This window comes from Euphorbia lathyris, chromosome 4, assembly GCF_963576675.1.
Source record: "Euphorbia lathyris chromosome 4, ddEupLath1.1, whole genome shotgun sequence".
NCBI lineage: Eukaryota > Viridiplantae > Streptophyta > Magnoliopsida > Malpighiales > Euphorbiaceae > Euphorbia > Euphorbia lathyris.
This window is the reverse complement of record NC_088913.1, coordinates 48,974,750-48,997,094: the sequence shown is the minus strand read 5'-3', so window position 1 is coordinate 48,997,094 and position 22,345 is coordinate 48,974,750.

Sequence of the window (22,345 nt, the reverse complement as noted above, 5' to 3'; positions counted from 1 at the left end):
GATGTCGCCCCAAACTGGTTCGACCTTTTACCTCGGGGAACCGCACATCCTTCTTCAGGGGGCTCTTTTCGATCCAAAGTAACACCTCCTGGCGAGTCGCGTTTAGTGGCGTGTGATATCCTCCACCTTGAAAGGGACGATCGCCTCTTCAAACAAAATTACTTTTGGACTGGGTCTGACGCCGACTGTCCGAAGTGGTTCTAGCGGCATCTCTTTCTCGCCGAGTTTGGGCCCTATGTTCCCTGTTGACATCATCCACTTCCATAAATTCCGTTGCTATCTTCATGAGCTCGGCTACAGTGCGTGGTTTGTTACGGATGATTTCTTCCCGCATGCTCCAATCTGTGGTTCCATCCGCCATGATATTGCGAATACTCACGATATCTGGGTTCTGCAATCGCACCAGGATATCGTTAAAGGCGACAACAAATTCCCTTAGGGAATTATAGTTCCTCTGTTTGATCTCCTTCAGCTGCCTATCTGTCACATCTGCTGCTTTACAGCCCACGAACTTCGCACAGAAATCCCGACTATATTATTGCCAATTGTGAATAGATTCTGCCGGTAAAGATCGAAACCAATCAGATGCCGCACCGCCCAAAGTTGTCGAGAATAACCTGCAAATTATGCTTTCGCTTGCCCCTGCAACATCCATTAACTCTCTGTAGTTCCTGACATGAGCCTCAGGGTCAGAATTTGGATCCCCATAGTATTTTGGTATGGCAGGCGCTTTGATTCTATGATCTGGAATGAATTCCCGTAACGAAGGGGCAAAAGGTGAATCGCTCTGGATCTCTGCTCTCGGCCTAGGCGAATACCCCATTCGCTCCATCATGCCTCGTAATTGATCTTCTAAGTCAATATCGGGTATTCGCCGGACTTCTTCCATCCGCTGCTGGTGAATTCTGGGTGGCATCCATCCGCCCATCGGTGTTGAGACGTGTGCCTGTTGGGGGACTAACCGCTGTCCCGTTATAGGATCAAAGTTCCATGTGTGCTCTCGCCCAGGAGTCATCAACTCCGAATGTCTGGGAGGAAAAGGTTCAACTTGCTGTGGCGGAAGAGTGCCTTGCACTCCTGGCAACGGTTAGGATGGCTGCCAGGCCGGATGTATCGTCGTAATGAGATCTGGGTGCGAGTAGTTGCTCGGGTGGCTGTGTGGGTTTGTGCGACTACTCTGGCCCACTTGATTTGGTGCCTGAGATGGCTGCGGGAGGGCCGACATGACAGGGATAGTCGGTGATTGTGTTGAGATAACCACAGGTTCTTGAGGAGCAGCCGCCACGGCGGTATTGTGTTCGGCGAGGGCCGTTAGTAAATTAATCATTCGATCTCCAGCCGCCTGGCTCATGTTCGAGGCCAATACTTGTCCAGCCATCTGTACGAAATCACTATTGGACATTTCCATCTCAGTTTGCACTTGGACCTCCAATAACGGACTCAATTGTCCTGAAGGACCCGATGAGCTAGGCACCACAGTCTGTGTATTTGTAGGTTGCGAATTCGCAGTCCGTGGTCCCCTGGAGTTCATACTAGTTTATCTAGTGGTAACGCCGGTTGTTCGTGATGGTTCTGACATGTTCTTCATGTACCTTTAACCAAATATTGGTAAAAAAGGTCCACGATCACCGCACCAATGATAACTTGCTGGATCCGCTTTGATGTTCTTTGTCGGAGTTACCTGCAAAACAAAACCGGAGACAGGATCTCCGGGAAAACTCTCCGACGATCAAGTTAGTTTTTGTAAGAATGAGTCTATAATTTAGCAATAGCTCTGTGGGAAAAAATGTGAACGTACCTTCCCCCTTATTCTTAAGGCCTTTTATAGGTATTTTTGGATAACCGTCGAGGGCGGTTACTCCTTAGTGGGCCACGTTTTGAGGGCGGTTCCCCCTTTTTAGGCCATGTGCCTTTCGTGGTCTTCATGGCAACGAGCGTGGTTCTGAGTGGGAGTCTTGTCGCTCCGTTTAGGAATTAGGGGCGGTTTACTCGCTGCGCCCGCTTCCTTCATTCGGGTCCCGTCCAATCTTAGCCCATAGGGTTTTAATATGGGCTGGGCTTGCGAAATGAGTATAACCCGTTTTGGGCTTCACGGGTTATCAGGATTAGATACAAAGAAGATTATAAATACCCCTAAAGGATTTTCGAAATCCTACCCTTGAGAATTTCGAATTCCACACTAAGAGAGAGAGAATTTCGAACCCCCCTAGCCCGAGGACGAGATTTTCTACCGCTTTCTTCCGTTCAATTGATTTTCATCTTACTTTCTTTATCCTTGATCTTGTGTTGATTAATTAGAGGCAATCTATTTTGGTTGCTACTCAACGGTTGATTCTAACTTGATCTTATATTTGTTTTGTTCTGTGCTCGGGAACTCGAAGTAAGAGTTGTGGGCACTTCGTTTGCAACGGTAGATAGAACATCTAAAAGGTATTTCTTCTTGTCCCTCTTTATATGAAATAACGGTTAACAGATCTTGTGGTTTATGGAAATAGGTTAAAATTTTATATTTCCGCTGCTATACGTTAGCCTATTTTCCAACATCACCGCCACCGGAATTCTAGGCAACTATGTCCTTGCCTTCCGCCTCCAAAATCATCCTTACTCCCTCAACATGGCTTGGATGCGCACCCATTTCACCAAGAAAACGGATGTCAGCCTCACCAATTGGCCTCCCGATATCACCCCGTGAGTTTTGGAAGACCATTGCAGGGTTGGACACATTTGATATCTCCAACCACCACCCAGGTCGCATCTGCAACCCGATCCTCCAACTCATCCACCGGTTCCTTAACTACTACTTCTCGGGGAAAGCCGATGCCAACAAGGTCAACAAGCTCGAGCTTGTTACCCTTTATTGTTGTGAGAAGGGGCTCGCCTTTGATCTCTCCCTCCTTGTCGAGACCATGCTCCAACAAATGAACACAAAGAGGCGTGCCAGGTTAGGTTTGGGGCACTTGGTCACCATCTACGCCTCCTCTGCTCTCGGCCAAGAGGCCCTTGACCGCCTTCCCCATTTTTATCCCCATCCTTTGGACAAGAATGCGTTCAAAACCCTCCACCACAATACCTCCGGTCCGGGTGAGAGTTCGGGTGCGGGTCAACACCATGAGGGGGGGAGTGGATTCGTAGTATGACTTCGATGATTTGAGTGATATGCCAACTGGTCCATCCTTCTCCACCAACCCCGACTTCCAATCGATCCATGCTCGGTTAGACATTCTAGAAGGCAACCAACGACAAGACCGTGCTACCATGAAAGCCCGGTTTGATGCTCTTGAGGCCCACCGCCTCATGGACCAAGCCGCCCTTGCTACATGCTTTGACACACTCGATGCTCAAAGGCAAGCGGATCGGGCGAGTTTCGAGGCCTTCATCACCACATTCTTCACCCATTTCAACATTCATGGGAATCCTCCTCCACCTCAACCATAGTTTTTCGTGTTTTATGTTTTTATGTTCTTTTGTTTTTATGTTTTTGTGTTCTTTTTTTGTTTAAAGTGTTTTTATGTTCTTTTTATTTCTATGTTTAAATGTATTTTGTTGTTTCTTTTAGTTATTATTAATATAATTACATCTTCATGCTAACCTTTATGTTTTCGTGATTACGTGTGTTTTCGTATCCTTTCTTAAATGTTTCGTTATACTGCCGTAATAAGGTTCACGCGGAGCGCCCCTCTAGGCAAGCCCCGTGTGAACCACTCTCTGGGTTCACGAATGGCTGGGATCTTGGTTCACGCGGAGCGAGCCCATAGGCACGCCCCGCGTATCCAAGTCTCTGCCCAAAAATAAGCAATAACAAGCGTCTCACGCGGAGCGTACTCATCGGTACGCCCCGCGTGAACATAGACCTGTATGGTCCATTTAAATATGTCTCAATCCTTTCATTTTTCATTTTGTTTTTGTTTTATTTTCTTTTACGGCGTTTTTGGAATTAACGTCTTTTTAATCACGCGGAGGGTCGTGCAACCCCGCACTTATAGTTTGTTTTGCACTAACAAAAACAAAAATAAAATAAAATAAAATAAACAAAATAGTTGAACTAATTTATTGGTTCAAAATTTTCCCGATACACCACCTCCCTCGGAAATTAATTAAAAGTTTCGTTATTTGTCTTTAAAAGTAAAAAAAACGTTAAAACACAAAGGATCGGTTTAATTAAGAAATTTAAATCTTGATTTCGAAGCTAGGGAATTTATGCATAGTCGAGATTTGTACTTAACAAAAAGCATTGAGTCCTAACCCACGAGTTATCTCTATAATGAAATTTAAAAAAGCAATAAAAACGGCATTTTTGAAAATTTTACGAGAACTTGAAAGTACACAATTAAACCCAAAATTCATGTGAGGTATTTTGAGCCTAAAAGAGTTCGTACGAGAACTTTATTTTTTCACAACATTTTGAGGGCTTTGACTTCACTCAACTCATAGAGTTTGCAACTAATACTAGGCTAAGTACACTTGTTTTGGTAAGAAGGGCAATAGATGATAAAACGAACCCACTTAGGCTAATTTTCTCTTAATTACTTTTTCTCGTTTTTCATAAACCTCTAGGAAGCCCCCTCGAGCCTACTAACTGACTTCTTTGCTAACACCTTTTTAACACATAACCCTTTTTTCCTCTTGTTCGAATATCAAAAATCTAATGCATCAGAAATACCCGAAACAAGCTAAGTCCCTAGCAAGAAAGCACAATTAATTTTTGAAATCCTTTTTGTGCGGCTCTCGAATAAAAAGCAAATAGGCATTCTCAAGCTCCACCCGAGCAATTTCAAAATATATCTTTCGTGCTTGCTAGGACAAAACAATAAGAAGATGATGTAATCACCAAAAATTGGTATTCGGACTTGAGTCCTTCATATTAACCACTTACCACTAAAAAGCCACCCACATTACAACTGCCCTCCGGGTTCATTTTTAATATTGCCCAACCATAACATAGGTGGAAAAACCTGGATGAACATGCAAACTCGGGATGACTTTAAGTAAGTGCAAAGAAGAGAGTGCAAACACCAACCCACCAAAAATTGAGCGTTAAGAGTGAAATCCCTTGGTGAGGTACAATCGAGTTCTCAAAAGATAATCAATCCCCGTTAATATCGCCTATTAAGTTTGATCATGGAGGTTTCGAATAAGTTTGGTCACTCATTCACTTGTGTAAGTACTTGTCGAAAACTTTTCGTAAAACCTTAGTTTTGAAATCACGCACTTGGTTAAACCAACCGGAGGTTTGTTTCTTAATTGTCTTAATCCCTTGTCTTTCGACTTCTTTTACTTGAGGACAAGTAAAACTTTAAAGTCCGAGGAGGTTGATAGGGACGTTTTGTCCCTATCTTTTAGCATGATTTACGGTTTAATTTTGAGCTAAATAAGTAAGTTAAATTACAAAAATAGTGTGTTTTTAAATAAACAACAAAATAAAAATAAATTTTGTGTTTTTAGTAAATTTCCTTTATTTTTTATTAACTTCAGAAAAATAAAACGTCAAGCTAATTCAGTTCTCAAGGATCGTATTTTGCAGGTACGATTTAAAGAATAAACAAGTGATAATTCAATAGACACGCGGGGCGTGGATGGCCATACGCGAAGCGTAGAAGCAGTTCCCACGAAGTCACGACATTCAACTACTCGTTCCCACACAGTCAACACCTACCACGCGGGGCGTTTTACTTCATACGCGGGGCGTGCAAGGTGTGAAAAAGTGAAAGTTCCAGGAGCTCATCCACGTGGGGCTTCCCAAGGAATACGCGGGGCGTGAAAAAGCAATTCTGCAATATCAAGTTCCAGGAGCTCAACCATGCGGGGCGTATTCCAGTCTACACGGAGCGTGGTTGAGTCAACAGCTCTGAAATCAGTCCACGTGTGAAGAAATGATCACCGGAATGGGAAAAATGGCAGACACGCGGGGCGTGCCATGTGAAACTTGCACAAACAATGTGAATTCTTACTTGTAACTTGTGTATTTACGATTTTACCCCCGAACTTGATATGTATAAATAAGAGTGATTAGCACTCATTTCCTCATTCAGATTTTTATGTAACCAAACTCTACCACTTTGAGAGCTTGTTCATTTATTCCGTCACTCCGTCGACGTTCCGTTCCATCCTCTTCCACCAAGCTCGAGAAGTTCCACCTCCAAGACCTAAGAGACGGCCTTGAGTCCGGTTAACTAGTTCCAAGGGCCGATTCTTCCCTTTCTACTTGCTAATTAGTTTGCACTCTTCCTATGTACTAGGCTTGGTTGTATTCCACATTTTTCATTCCATATTTATAATATATGATTTGCAATTTCCGTTTCTCTATACGTGTTGATGTTTACTACTTGTTTTGATATTTTTAATTGATTATTGTGTAGGGGAGCGTGATTACCGGCGCCCTTTCATGGGTCATCTTTAGGGAACCATATAGGTGTTGCCCTATCGGAAGTAACACACTGGAAACCGTAGGAATTGACAAACAACGAAACTTATGGGCCCTAGTTTCTGATCCCCAGTATTAGACACGCCTTGACTAGGAACCACGTAGTCTAAGTACTTCACGGGTCGGTCGAACTACACGTAGTCATCTTTGCAAGAGTAAATCATCAATCGTATATATTCGGAGTCTTTGTTTATTATATTTATATCTTATCGCAACCTATAGAGTTTCGGTTATATAAGTCTGTCTCACCATAGTTTAAGAGTAGTTTGTAATTGTCACCCAAACCAACCTAAAGTATTCACCTCTTAGATAACGAATAGAGTCAAGTAGTTTAATACTTGTGGATATAAATCCCGTGGATTCGATACCCGGTCTTAACCAGATTATTAATTGATACGACGGGGTACACTTGCCCCTAAGCAGTAGCATCTAGTAGAGTTCAATTGCACACGTAACACCTTACCCTTACTTATTCTTACACCCATCATCCACACATACTTACAACCTACTAACGCCGTGCATTAGGACACTACAGGAGAGGAAGAGCAAATCACTGTGTCTGTTAATGCTCTCACTGGGGCATGATTGATACCACCATGAAAGTAAAAGGTACTCTCAACCGTAAACCTATCATGATATTAATTGACAATGGTAGCACCCACAGTGTTATGGATGACGGTTTAGCTAAGGAAGCTAAGTTACCATTAGTAAAGGTTAAACCAACCACTATAACTGTGGCAGATGGGATGCAGTTATCTGTTACTTCTAAATGCAATAATTGCAACTGGTCTATGCAACATACTAAGTTTTGTTTTGATTTGTGAGTATTGGAGTTAGGAGATTATGATGTGATCTTGGGGTCAGACTGGATGCGTAGCTATACCCCTGTAACCTTTGATTTTGCCAACAATTTACTTCTAGTTCATAAGGAAGGGAAACAGATATCTCTCAAGGGAATGTGGGATGAAATGACCTTAAGATGATGTCACTAAAGTCAGTTAATAGGCTGGTGTCTAAGGGTTGGAAAGGCATGACCTCTAAATTGTTTGTGATGGTCACGAAGTCTGACGAAATTGAATGCACCCTTAATCAGCCCTCCATGTTGCCATATGAAACCAGCAAGCCCATGTACAACCTCTTACCATTTAACATCACTAAAACCCTAACATATGAGTCTTCCCACATTCATATATGTTTTCATGATTGCATACATACATTTTAGATTCATCTCATTGTCATTAGAAGTTTCGTATGCATAATGCGATTACCATGTGATTAGTATAAGATTATTGAGATGTAACGATTGGTTAGTGAGAGTTAATCAAGTTAGGACTTAAATGAATGAACAAACATGACCTTAATTGATTAAATTACACTCTTGGAGGGCTGAAATTGAAGTTTGTGAGCAAGCACCTCACTAAGAATGAGGTGTCACCCAAGGTTAAGAGAAATTACACCTCTTTACTTCAAAAAAATGTATATAACTCAATCCTTATCATTTTCTGCCCAAATTTCGACCATATCTTCAGAAAACCTTCCTATTTCAAACCCTAAACCTCTCCAAATAAAACTCTTCCATATTCATTAATTTTCAAGCCAAACAAGTCAAGTTAGGAAGCATAGTAGGTGAAAGACACCAATTGAAGGTTAGTATGTTGTTTTAGTATCTTTTCTATGAGTTTGAGATTCTGAAATACCTAAGTATGATGATAGGATTTGTTTTGGATGAGTTATGATTGAGTTTGTTGATTTTGTGTGTTGTTTAAATTGGTTTTATGCTATCTAAATGGAAGATATGCATCAAGTTCCCTAAACAGAAGTATAGGGTATTGTTTTCAGTCATCTTGGAACATGTTTTTCATCTTGATATTGTTCGAATTTGGAAAGACATAAAGAATAAACTATTTTCATATATATGTTAAGAAACTCTCTATAAAATATGGGACTTTAATTCAATATATAGATGAAGAAAACCTTGATAGAGCAAGACTGCCTCAAAATTGAATATCATGTGAGGCAGCCATGTTGATGTAGCATTTTGAGGAACTTAGAGTCAGAATTTGGGAACGTTTATCTATATCAACGTGTTCCTAACTACTTGAATTATATGTTTGTGAAAGGATTTAGCAATCCATTATGTTTATTATGAGCTATGTTGAGTGAATTATGGTAGATGCAAATCTGGATAGTCTGTTTTCTGGCTGGAAACAGGACAATATCATTTTGCATGCCATATATTGTGTAGAAGTGATATTAATTTGAATTTTGGATATGTTATATAAATATAGGTCTAGTTTTAGTAAGTTTGAGAAACAGGGAATTTGGATTCATGTAGAGAGTTATGGCAGAATGTATGCGAGTCGGTCATGTGATGATCCAAGACAAAAGGATTATATTGCATGAACTTTGTGGAGTTAGTGTCTTGTAAATATCATATAGCACGCATTAGCTTATATTTTTATTAAGTTTATATTAAGACGAATTGTATAAATCTTATGTGAAATTAGGAGGACAAGGTGCAATTGAACGCACACTCGATCGTGTAGAATAGATCAAATCGAGTGTGGTGGTAAGCATATTGCTTATATGTGTGTATGAATGTATTATGTCTTGTGACTTATTGAGTGTGAGATGTGGTTGAATCTGATGTGAATAATGTGAGTAATGTTGAAGTGTTTGTGATATGTTGTGATAGATACATAAGTTATATGATTGAGTACGTTGCAATGTTATGAGTAAAAATGTGGTATGTTGAGCCTTATGCACATACTTGAATTGAATAATGGTTGGATAGGAATGAATATGAGCTTGCTTAGATGGATATATGAAATGGTCCTAGTTGACAGTTGTTAGGGCCTTATCATATAGGGTTTTAGGCATAGTTTTAGCTCTATTTTGTATGTTATAAGCGTCTAATTAGTCTAAATTATGGTATACTCTTCCATTATCTAGTTTACGTGTGTTCTGAGTCATTGAAGGAAAATATGCTAACGTATAGCAGCGGAAATATAAAAATTTTAACCTATTTCCATTAACCCCAAGATCCGTTAACCGTTATTTCATACAAAGAGGGATAAGAAGAAATACCTTTTAGATGTTCTATCTACCATTGCAAACGAAGTGCCCACAACTCTTACTTCGAGTTCCCGAGCACAAAACAAAACAACAGAAGATCAAGTTAGAATCAACCGTTTATTAATAACCAAAGTAGATTGTCTCTAATTAATCAACATAAGATCAAGGATAAAGAGAAAGAGATGAAAATCAATTGAACGGAAGGAAGCGGTGAAATCTCATCCTCGGCTAGGGGGGGTTCGAATTCTCATTCCTGGAATCAATAGTGGATTTCGAAAATCTACATAGGGGGTATTTATAATCTTTCTTGTATCTAATCCTTAGTTAGATAGAATTAGGTTTATTGAATAAGAATTCAATTCGGAATAGAATTCTTAAATATTATCTATTAATATATCTAAATATAAAAGATAATAACAATAACCTTATTGGATAATAATAGGAGTAATATAATTTAATTAAAACTCATAACTTATTTATCCTTTAATTAATTTAATTCATAATCCTAATCTAATTAGGATTAATAAAATCAAGTTAATTATTTATGTATCTAATATACATAAATTTCGACCCCCTTTGATAATTGGGCCTTATTGGGCTCAATTGGGCTTCCATCAATTAATTAGCATCTGTCTCTCTTTTGGGTTCCAAGTCTTATGTGTGACCCATTAGGTTCTTATTGCTTCTAGCCGTATGCAACTTTATTAATTAATTTTCAAAGAATTATTTTTAATCTTTGCATAACGGAATGATGTACAGAGTATGTGATTAGCAAGTCCGCAATCATTCCCCTAGAGCTATAAGAAGACAGGTTGATTCTGTCATTGACCTTTCCCTATTAGTTACGGTATAATTCAATCCTTTATCAACTACGTCCTTGAACTGAATCTTATGACTATGGGTAATGTCAAGTCACATATAGCGAGACGTTCGTTTTACTTATTCTGGCCGAGTCAACTCCAATTAGATAGCTTAAGAGAAATCTCATTTCATTCTTAAGCTACCACCTTGCAAGGATTTAGAGTCAAGACTTCCACAAGCGATCCATGAACATATCTCCCATTTATCGGGAGTGATAAATGCTCAATCCAATGTATAACGATCCCGCAATCACTTCCTGTGATAACCAACGTCTGCTGTTCACACCCTAGAGTCATCTCTGTTAAGGATCGTGTTACAACAGAGTCAAAGCGTCACATTTCGTAATCCAGAATGCCAATTAACATTCTTTTAAGTCTGAGGATTATTTATACCTATTAATACCAATGAGATGAACAGGTGACAAGGAAGAATCTACCCATCCTGTTATCTCAAGTCGGGTCCCCAATCCTAATGAACTACTTTTCATCGGATCCATGTAACTGTCCAGATATCTATATATATGAAGCTTGTGAGATCAGCTTTCTGTCGGACAGAAGACATTGTTACATGCAAGTCTTAACCGCGATATGTCAATCCTAAACATATTGCTTGACTTGGGGTGGTTTTAAGTTTATTAGTTTATTATAAAGTTTCGTCTCACTTCATGCTTGTATGAACACTTTATAATCACTTTAAACAAACTTACGGATTTCCTTTTATTAGACTTTATTTAGTGCTTAAAAGGGTTTGCCTTTATATAGTTATAAAACAAATGATATAACGAACACTTCATTTACATTAAGTCTGTATCCTAGAACAATTGTCTATAGGACACTAAACCCCAACATACTCCCACTTGGACTAAAGCCAATTGTTTCTATAACTTATCCTAGTAGAAGTTAGATGACGATCATGTACTTTCTGGGTTAAGGGCTTTGTCAACGGATCTACAACGTTGTCCTCTGTAGGTACTCTTTCTATTCTCACATATCCTCTTGCCACAATTTCTCTTATAATGTGGTATCGTTTTAGGTAATGTTTGGATGTATTATGAGACCGTGGTTCCTTTGCTTATGCAATGGCTCCATTGTTATCACAGTACAATGTAATGGGATTTACAATGTCAGGACCACACCAAGTTCAGTAATGAACTCTTTAATCCAAACTGCTTCCTTTGCTGCTTCCGCAGCAACGATGTACTCTGACTGGGTCGTAGAGAAAGCTATGCTTCCCTGCTTGGAACTCTTCCAGCTGACCGCGCCCCCATTCAAGATAAACATGTATCCTGATTGGGATCTAAAATCGTTTCTCATCTGTGAGATGACTTGCATCTGAAAATCCTTCTATTTTCAGATCCCCTTTCTCCGTACACTAGGAACATATCTTTAGTTCTTCTCAAGTACTTAAGAATGTTTTTTACGGCAATCCAGTGCTCGTCTCCCGGATTTCCTTGGTAACGACTCGTTATACTTAACGCGAACGCTACGTCAGGTCTAGTGCATAGCATAGCATACATAATCGAACTGATTGCGATGGCGTACGGGACTACAGCCATGCGCTTCTTATCATCATCGGTTTTAGGACATTGATGATTGTTTAACTTTAATCCATGTATCATGGGTAAGTTACCTCGTTTCGATTCAAGCATGCTAAACCGCTTTAGCACCCTTTTAATGTATGTAGCCAGGCCATGACCGGCGCATAAATTAAATTAACTTTAATCTATGCTAGCCTTAATTCTGAACTAATAGAAATTCCAAAATTTACTAACAGAATATCAAACTCGTCTCAATTACATGAATAAACCTTAAAAGAATCAAATGTGCAAGTCTAAACCTCAATAATCAAAATTCTCCAAAGATAATATAAAGCTAATTTATTAGGCAATCTCCTTCAACATCATTCCAAGGGTTACCTCGTGAACAGGGACCTTAATCTGAAAAAGAAAGATTCAACGTGGTATGAGATTTTCGTCTATACGAGCGAAAACCTCAGTGAGTAGTAGCTACAGCACACAACAGAAAGGGAACAGGCAGGCAAGCTGATACTTTTAAATCATGACGAATATAGTTCAAAATATAGTATTTCAAAATCAGTTAAACTAAATGGGCAATATAAGATAATCAATTTCAAAATGCTGACAATCAATTGTCAAACATAACACTGAAACCTTTCAAAATATCAAATATTAGTATAATCAGGAAATAAGACAAAAGCTTTAAAACACATAGTACAATGTAACAGAGTGGTGATACTGCACACCACCAGGGCCAGATAAATGGTAAGCGCTACCAATAACAGATACAGATAACAGATAATTGCCTTCACCGATCTTATGCATGATTCTAATGCTGACACAACTGACGACAAACTGACAACTGACAACCTGACTCAAAGACAGATGCAAAATCCTAATGTTATGAAGATCGGTGAGAGACCAGATAACAGATTCAGATATACTGAGCACTTGTACCAGTTTGAAAACATGTAATATACATATATAAATCAGAAAATCATAACTGATTGAACAATTTATCAGATTTCTAAAATAAAAGTAATAACTGCGATCAATCGCGTATCAGAAAATACAGATCATATCAAATCAAATTTTAATAATTTTAGAGTAACTGATAATAAAACAAATCAAATATAAAGGGCCTGTTCCCAGAATATACGCTCTAATACTAAGGATATTTAGTAAACAGAAGGTTCAAAATCTACGCTTTTATAAACGAAACATATAATCAAATGTCAATTTTTGGATAAACAGTTTAAAGTCTGATATTTCAATTAAACAGTGTCGTGTACTATAATTACCACTCACCTGAAATTCCGAATAAAAGCTAGGTTGAACTCTTAGTTAATAATCATCTTGTCAATATACCAAAATTTCTTTTGTTGCATCGTTCCATGAAGCAGAGCATAGAGGCCACGATTTCTTCTTTTCGTTTTTTCCAAAGAAGAATGTAACAATAAAATTGTACTTATCTTTTAAATGGTTGGCTAAGGTTAGCCTACTTAAAAGAAAGAAAGATAATAGCTTAAATTTAAATTTAGGAGAAAGGTAGAATTCAAAGGTAAAAACAAAATCTTATTTTTCCTATTTAAATATATATGTATATATCTTGTAAAAGTAATACGAAACATTAAGTAGAAAAAATAATTCAAAATCCACGTAAAGTAATCCAAAAATTAAGTAAAGCAAACAATTCAAATGTCCAAGTCTTAAGGTGGTTGTAATTAATTAAAAATAATAAACATATGATATATCCAAATAACTCTAATCACCTCAATTTACTACATAATTAATTACAATTGTGGACATCATATCTTTTAACTTAAAAGAAAAGGAAATATATATTTACAAAATCAGGATATTACATTTTCTCCCTCTTATAAAAATTTCGTGCTCGAAATTTCAAATATAAATACATCTACCAAAGAACAAAAAAAAAACTAGAATAATGTTAATTACCACTGAACCACTCCTATAGATTATCTGTCCCTTAATATCATAAAAACTAAGCTCGTTATCTAATTCTAAGACACTATGTCATTTTAATCATCCCAACCAGTATAATACAACAAAAGATGAACAGATACCAAATGATGGTGAGGTGAATATATATCATGTAAACCACAAATGGGTATCAATAATAATAATAATAAATTCATACAAATACAGAATTCTCCCTCAAACTTTTGCACATTCTTATACAAACACCCAGATGTAATTCCAAGGGTTTGCATGCTAGACTCAAAATAAGTCTATTTCTTTTTATAATACTCTACTATATCAACTTATCAAAATGTTTAGAACGTCATAACACTCCCATCATTCTCTTTAATATCAAAAGCATTACAATTAACACTTCAAATATATAATCTCTCAAATATCCACGCCAACCTCCAAGTCGTTCTCTTATCATTTTCTAAAGCATTAAGTTGAACCACATATGAACCATAATTGATTATCCAAATTGATAAACACAAACCATGATCCCAATTAATAAGTTTACCCAGACTAACAGATGTGGAAACTGCATAAGGAAGAACTCATCAAATTAACTCCCAATAATAGCTATACCAATATCAAAGCTTAGAAAATCTATAACTAGTAAGTTCTCAATAATACCTATGAAATAGTAATAATAACAAATAAACTTGAATTTAATTTTTGCAAATCAAATAGCCCAACATATATAATATATCTAAATTATGGTAACCAAAGCTTTTGTAAACTCGAGATAATCACATTACACAAAATAAGGGCCTAGAAAATTTATAATATTATTCAAATCCTTCTAACCTAAAAAAAAATCGATTTTATCATCATAACTATAAGCTATGATAAAACAAATCCAAAAAAAAATGAATAAAATAAAAATAATAAAAATAAAACTTACTATCCACACTCAAATTATTGTATAAATTCAAAGTTTATGTGTGTAATAGAAGAATAATATATCGAAAATATTTACAACTATTTCTGAATATTAATGGCTCCCTATATATATATATATATATATATATATATCAATTGTTTGATTATTTCAAGAAAACAAATCCTTATCTAACTCTTATAATCTAATCTTAGATTAACTAGGAAATCAAGATCCATGAAGACTGCTAGTCCAAGACTTAGTCCTAGTTCAATACAGACTGTATTCTCTGTTAGCTTGAACCACTAAAACCAACGTCAAATTATTTCTCATCACTTATTCCTCCACTGAACTTAATTATATATACTCCCAAACTTCATTACACTTCCATCATGACCACATTCATATAAACCATTACCTGCTCTTAAAATACTATACTATCTTTATTATCCCAATCATTCTAATACAATAAGAATTTTCAAAAGTGTAGGAAGAAAAAAAATAAAAATAAAGAATAAAAACAAGACCTGTATTTATTATCATAAAAGAATTGATAAAAAAAAACTTTTAACTCATAAAAATAATATGGTCTAATTTTATCACAATTTTTTTTATATTCTTCATATATGTATCTTTAAGTACCTAAATTTTGATAGGGAGAAACCCTTGTGTCATGAATTTAAGAAATTAGTGCTATTAAAGGAAGAAAAAAAAAGCACTTTTACTTGTAGAACTGCTATATCAACAACTCATTAAAAATTTATATATATGTAAAATTAATAACATAAACAATGCTCGTCTAACACGGTAAAACCAGTTTTATATAAAAAAAACATATGATATACTGACATCTCATATGGCAAACTAACAATATGATTATTCCTTGAAGTAAACATTAGATGTACACATATACTATTTAGAATTTTCAAAACGAATCGAACACAAACATTTTCGATCTTATTAAAGTCTTCATTTTGTAATGAAAATTTTGTAAATACAAGTCCCAATATATATGCATCAAACAAAATTCGTAACTCAAATAGTAATAAATATCTTTTATAGTCAACTGTTAATCAAGCAAAAAAATTATCCAACTCTATACTCCAAATTCATATTCAAACTCAAACATAATATGTACCTTACTAAGACTCTCTCACCATACAATCTCTAATTCCTCCTATTCCCGATATAAGTAACACTCCAAGCATCTTTCAATTCAAATATCCAAAATCATATATCATGTACCACATCTTTATCAAAATTGTGATCCAATGAAACTCTAAATGATAACTTTACTCCTTTGTTACAAGGAAACGGAAACGGAAAACAATTAGGAGCAAAAAAGAATATCATGAAACACTGTTTTTGAGAAAAGTTGGCTAGGAAAAGGTAATGCAAACATAAAATAAAGGGACACGAAACTTAAAAACACTAAAGGAGAAGAGTTCCCGTGCAACATTTTTTTTTTCTCACAAAAGGCTTGTAAAATATATATTCAACTTCTATCAAACTAACTCCATATAATAATAGTATATCTACATGAAAAGCTTGGAATATATAAAACTCAAAGCCTTCATCACCCTTCACAAGATACCTTAATCCAAACTAAGAACTTAGGAATATACAACCATTCAACTCCACTGGTATATGAAGCATAAAGAACTCCAAATACACTTTCACTTAACTATCCAAATCTCTATATCAACCATGACCCCACTAGTACAATAGTTTTTTTTTTCATCACACCAAATCCATAATCTAGAACGATGGTATAAATCATCAAAATCAAACTCAATACTATCCTAATCTATAGTCTACATAAATCTTAACCACACTCCAGACATGTTATGTGCCGGCGAATAGGATCTCGTCATAGGTCTATTCACCGAAAAATTCCCTTGATTTCCCTTGTTGCTCGTGTTCTTCATAGAACCTATCTTGAAAACTCGGTAGCGATTTGTAAGAGATTGCTTAACTCTATGTATTGGTTTTTAGTCTGTCAAAAATTATTCCCCACTTTATTCAATAAAGATCCCCTTTAAAAAAAAATCCTGATCATATAAAGTATCATTCCCATATAGGATTCTAACAAAATATGATTCTAAAGGATAAATACAAAAAAAATATTCCTAAATAGCAAAAGACTCCTAATAAAAACACGTTAATTTTCCTAAACAATAAATAATAAAAGACTCCTAAATACTAAAGACTCTTAAATAAATAAATAAATAAAACCCTAAATAATATAATCTAAAAGAAGACCATCGTAACAAGACATGTTTCAATTTCACTATCTACTTCCTCATGAAAAACACACTATGTTCTTATGTTCTGTATATTAATCCAATCTTTGCTTTATCAAACTATCAATTGCTTTGATCCACATTAACAGCCTAAGAAGTCAACAGTTCTAACCTTTAGCCATACAATTTAAGGAATAATTTGGCCCACAATACCCATAAAATCTATAACCTGTCTAAAATAAATAACATAAAATTTACTTATTTCCTTTCATGTAAAATAATAAGAATTCGTAAATAGAAAAGAAAACTCAACGCACCCAATCAAATTAAGAATCACATAGTCACACCAACTCAAACTAATTAATTCTCTTTTCTTACTCTTTTAAAACACTGGTCATAACTCCAAATCTACTTTGATTAAATAATATCCAAAATCATGAATCTCTGATTTACTAAACACCTTAGAAAGAAAAGAATTTAATTTAACAAACTCAAAACTAATGTTATTCACAAATCACTAATGTTTTATGGGCCTCTACATCACGAACCACAAAATCTAAATAAACTTTAGTTCAATGTACCAAATCGCCTAATAAGAATTACAAATACACGCCTTAATTATAATGTCAAAAGCAATGATTAAAACGCCTCTACATAATAGCTTTAGCACATCACATATACAGTCTTAAAATATCTGACTTTTTATCAAAACACCTCCAAATAATATATTTAGCCATCTCACAAACTACAATCCTAAAATGTCTATGACTTTTTATCAAAACACCTCCAAATAATAGCTTTATCCACCCAAACTACAGTCCTAAAATGTCTATAACCTGTCTCTGATACCACCTTTGTCACGACCCAACCCAGACCATGACCGGCGCATAAATTAAATTAACTTTAATTTATGCTAGCCTTAATTCTGAACTAATAGAAATTCCAAAATTTACTAACAGAATATCAAACTCGTCTCAATTACATGAATAAACCTTAAAAGAATCAAATGTGCAAGTCTAAACCTCAATAATCAAAATTCTCCAAAGATAATATAAAGCTAATTTATTAGGCAATCTCCTTCAACATCATTCCAAGGGTTACCTCACGAACAGGGACCTTAATCTGAAAAAGAAAGATTCAACGTGGTATGAGATTTTCGTCTATACGAGCGAAAACCTCAGTGAGTAGTAGCTACAGCACACAACAGAAAGGGAACAGGCAGGCAAGCTGATACTTTTAAATCATGACGAATATAGTTCAAAATATAGTATTTCAAAATCAGTTAAACTAAATGGGCAATATAAGATAATCAATTTCAAACGCCTCTACATAATAGCTTTAGCACATCACATATACAGTCTTAAAATATCTGACTTTTTATCAAAACACCTCCAAATAATATATTTAGCCATCTCACAAACTACAATCCTAAAATGTCTATGACTTTTTATCAAAACACCTCCAAATAATAGCTTTATCCACCCAAACTACAGTCCTAAAATGTCTATAACCTGTCTCTGATACCACCTTTGTCACGACCCAACCCAGACCATGACCGGCGCATAAATTAAATTAACTTTAATTTATGCTAGCCTTAATTCTGAACTAATAGAAATTCCAAAATTTACTAACAGAATATCAAACTCATCTCAATTACATGAATAAACCTTAAAAGAATCAAATGTGCAAGTCTAAACCTCAATAATCAAAATTCTCCAAAGATAATATAAAGCTAATTTATTAGGCAATCTCCTTCAACATCATTCCAAGGGTTACCTCACGAACAGGGACCTTAATCTGAAAAAGAAAGATTCAACGTGGTATGAGATTTTCGTCTATACGAGCGAAAACCTCAGTGAGTAGTAGCTACAGCACACAACAGAAAGGGAACAGGCAGGCAAGCTGATACTTTTAAATCATGACGAATATAGTTCAAAATATAGTATTTCAAAATCAGTTAAACTAAATGGGCAATATAAGATAATCAATTTCAAAATGCTGACAATCAATTGTCAAACATAACACTGAAACCTTTCAAAATATCAAATATTAGTATAATCAGGAAATAAGACAAAAGCTTTAAAACACATAGTACAGTGTAACAGAGTGGTGATACTGCACACCACCAGGGCCAGATAAATGGTAAGCGCTACCAATAACAGATACAGATAATAGATAATTGCCTTCACCGATCTTATGCATGATTCTAATGCTGACACAACTGACGACAAACTGACAACTGACAACCTGACTCAAAGACAGATGCAAAATCCTAATGTTATGAAGATCAGTGAGAGACCAGATAACAGATTCAGATATACTGAGCACTTGTACCAGTTTGAAAACATGTAATATACATATATAAATCAGAAAATCATAACTGATTGAACAATTTATCAGATTTCTAAAATAAAAGTAATAACTGCGATCAATCGCGTATCAGAAAATAAAGATCATATCAAATCAAATTTTAATAATTTCAGAGTAACTGATAATAAAACAAATCAAATATAAAGGGCCTGTTCCCAGAATATACGCTCTAATACTAAGGATATTTAGTAAACAGAAGGTTCAAAATCTACGCTTTTATAAACGAAACATATAATCAAATGTCAATTTTTGGATAAACAGTTTAAAGTCTGATATTTCAATTAAACAGTGCCGTGTACTATAATTACCACTCACCTGAAATTCCGAATAAAAGCTAGGTTGAACTCTTAGTTAATAATCATCTTGTCAATATACCAAAATTTCTTTTGTTGCATCGTTCCATGAAGCAGAGCAGAGAGGCCACGATTTCTTCTTTTCGTTTTTTCCAAAGAAGAATGTAACAATAAAATTGTACTTATCTTTTAAATGGTTGGCTAAGGTTAGCCTACTTAAAAGAAAGAAAGATAATAGCTTAAATTTAAATTTAGGAGAAAGGTAGAATTCAAGGTAAAAACAAAATCTTATTTTTCCTATTTAAATATATATGTATATATCTTATAAAAGTAATACGAAACATTAAGTAGAAAAAATAATTCAAAATCCATGTAAAGTAATCCAAAAATTAAGTAAAGCAAACAATTCAAATGTCCAAGTCTTAAGGTGGTTGTAATTAATTAAAAATAATAAACATATGATATATCCAAATAACTCTAATCACCTCAATTTACTATATAATTAATTACAATTGTGGACATCATATCTTTTAACTTAAAAGAAAAGGAAATATATATTTACAAAATCAGGATATTACAGTTGCGTTCTTGGATACTATTACTTTCTGATCATCTGGATGATAGAAGTAATATCCCATAGTTTCCTTAGGGTATCCAATGAAGAAACATTTATCAGATTTAGAATCTAGTTTGTCGGACGCAATGCCTTTGACAAATGCTGAACAACCCCATACTCTCATGAATGAGAACACGGGTTTCCTACCAACGAACAATTCATATGGTGTGGAATTAGCGGATTTAGTTGATACTCGATTTAGGGTGAAGAGGGCGGTTTCTAAGGCATAGTCCCAGAATGTCTTTGGAAGTAATGTTATGCTCATCATGGATCGTACCATATCTAGTAAGGTACGGTTCCTCCTCTCGGATACACCATTGTGTGGTGTATAGGGAGGTGTCCATTGTGAGCATATCCCACATTCAGTTAGATAATTCAGAAAATCATCTGAAAGATATTCGCCACCTCGATCGGATCGAAGTGTCTTTATTTTCTTTCCTAATTGATTTTCTACTTCATTCTTGAAGCATTTGAATTTCTCAAAAGCTTCGGACTTGTGCTTCATCAAGTAGATATAACCATATCTAATATGGTCGTCTATGAAGCTTATGAAGTATCTGAATCCTCCTCTTGCTTGGACTGACATAGGACCACATACATCTGAATGAATAAGTCCTAGAGTGTCTGATACACGCTCACCTTTATTGCTAAAGGGTGTCTTTGTCATTTTACCTTTTAAACATGATTCGCATGTTTTCAATGATTCAGGATCAATTGAATTTATAAGCCCATCTTAATGTAGCTTAAGCATGCGTCTTTTGTTTATATGGCCTAAACGACAATGCCACAAGTAAGTTGAATTATCTAGCTTATGTCTTTTGGTATCAATTGCGAAAACAGAAATTTTGCCATCTAGCACATAAATCCCATTTTGTGATATTCCTGAAAATAGAAAATCCCATCTCTATAGAAATCGCAATGTTTGTCTTTTATTGAAATATGAAAGCCGTCGTCAATAAGACGGCTAATAAAAATAATATTTCTAGATATTCCTAGAATATCCTTAGGCTGCATCCGGTATCAAGTACCAAAAGATTCAGACTGTGAAATTTCAATATAAAACATACTAGATGTTGAAGTCCCGGCTTTTTCCCCTTTTGAGGAAGGCTAGGTACACCAACAGTTTCTTTTCCAATGCCCGTCTTCACCACAGAAGTGGCACTCTCCTTTGGGCTTCTTCACTTCCTTTCCCTTAGCTCTAGTGGGCATGGCTCCCTTGCCTTTCTTGGGATATTTAGGATTGGGAAAATTCCCTTTCCTTTTCTTAGATCCCTCTATGACAAGAGCTGATATTGCCTTGTGCTTTCTCATATTGGGCTCAACTGACTTGAGCATATTTGCAAGCTCTTCAAGAGAGGTTTGCAAGTCATTCATCTGGCAGTATGAACTGTGAATAACTCTTTGGGAGGGATTTGAAGAATTAAGTCTATGCTTAGTTCGTTATCCATCGCGAATCCAATACTAGAAAGTTTGGTAATATAGCCAATCATCTTGACACAATGTGTCATCACAGATGTGCCCTCTTGCATCCTGCAACGATATAATAACTTGGATATCTCGTAGCGTTCGCACCTGGTCTGTTTACCAAACAATTCCTTTAGGTGCATGATGATGGAATAGGCATCCATTTCCTCATGTTGCCTTTGTAATTCCGGTGTCATCGATGCAAGTATGATGCATCCGGCATGATCGTCATCAGCCTCGTGCTTCTGGTAAGCATTAATTTCCTCGATGGGAGCATCATCAGCAGGGATCGGGGGTATCGTTGTATCAAGTACATACCCTATCTTATCGAACTTCAAAACGATTTTGAGGTTGCGATACCAGTCGATGAAGTTTGAACTGTTCAACTTGTTATCGGTAAGTATATTTTGCAGATTGGTGTTAGTCATGATTTTAGGAGTGTTTTAATTTAAAACTTGAGAGTGAGAAAGAGTAAACGTACGTTATTCATTTGCTTTAAAGTATATCAATCTAAAATTATAGGCCTTTTGTTTATTTTAGATTGCTCCCACTATTTTGCCAAATTAATAGCCCTCCATATTAATTCGAAGAATTTCACAAATCCTTTAGTGAGCTAGGAT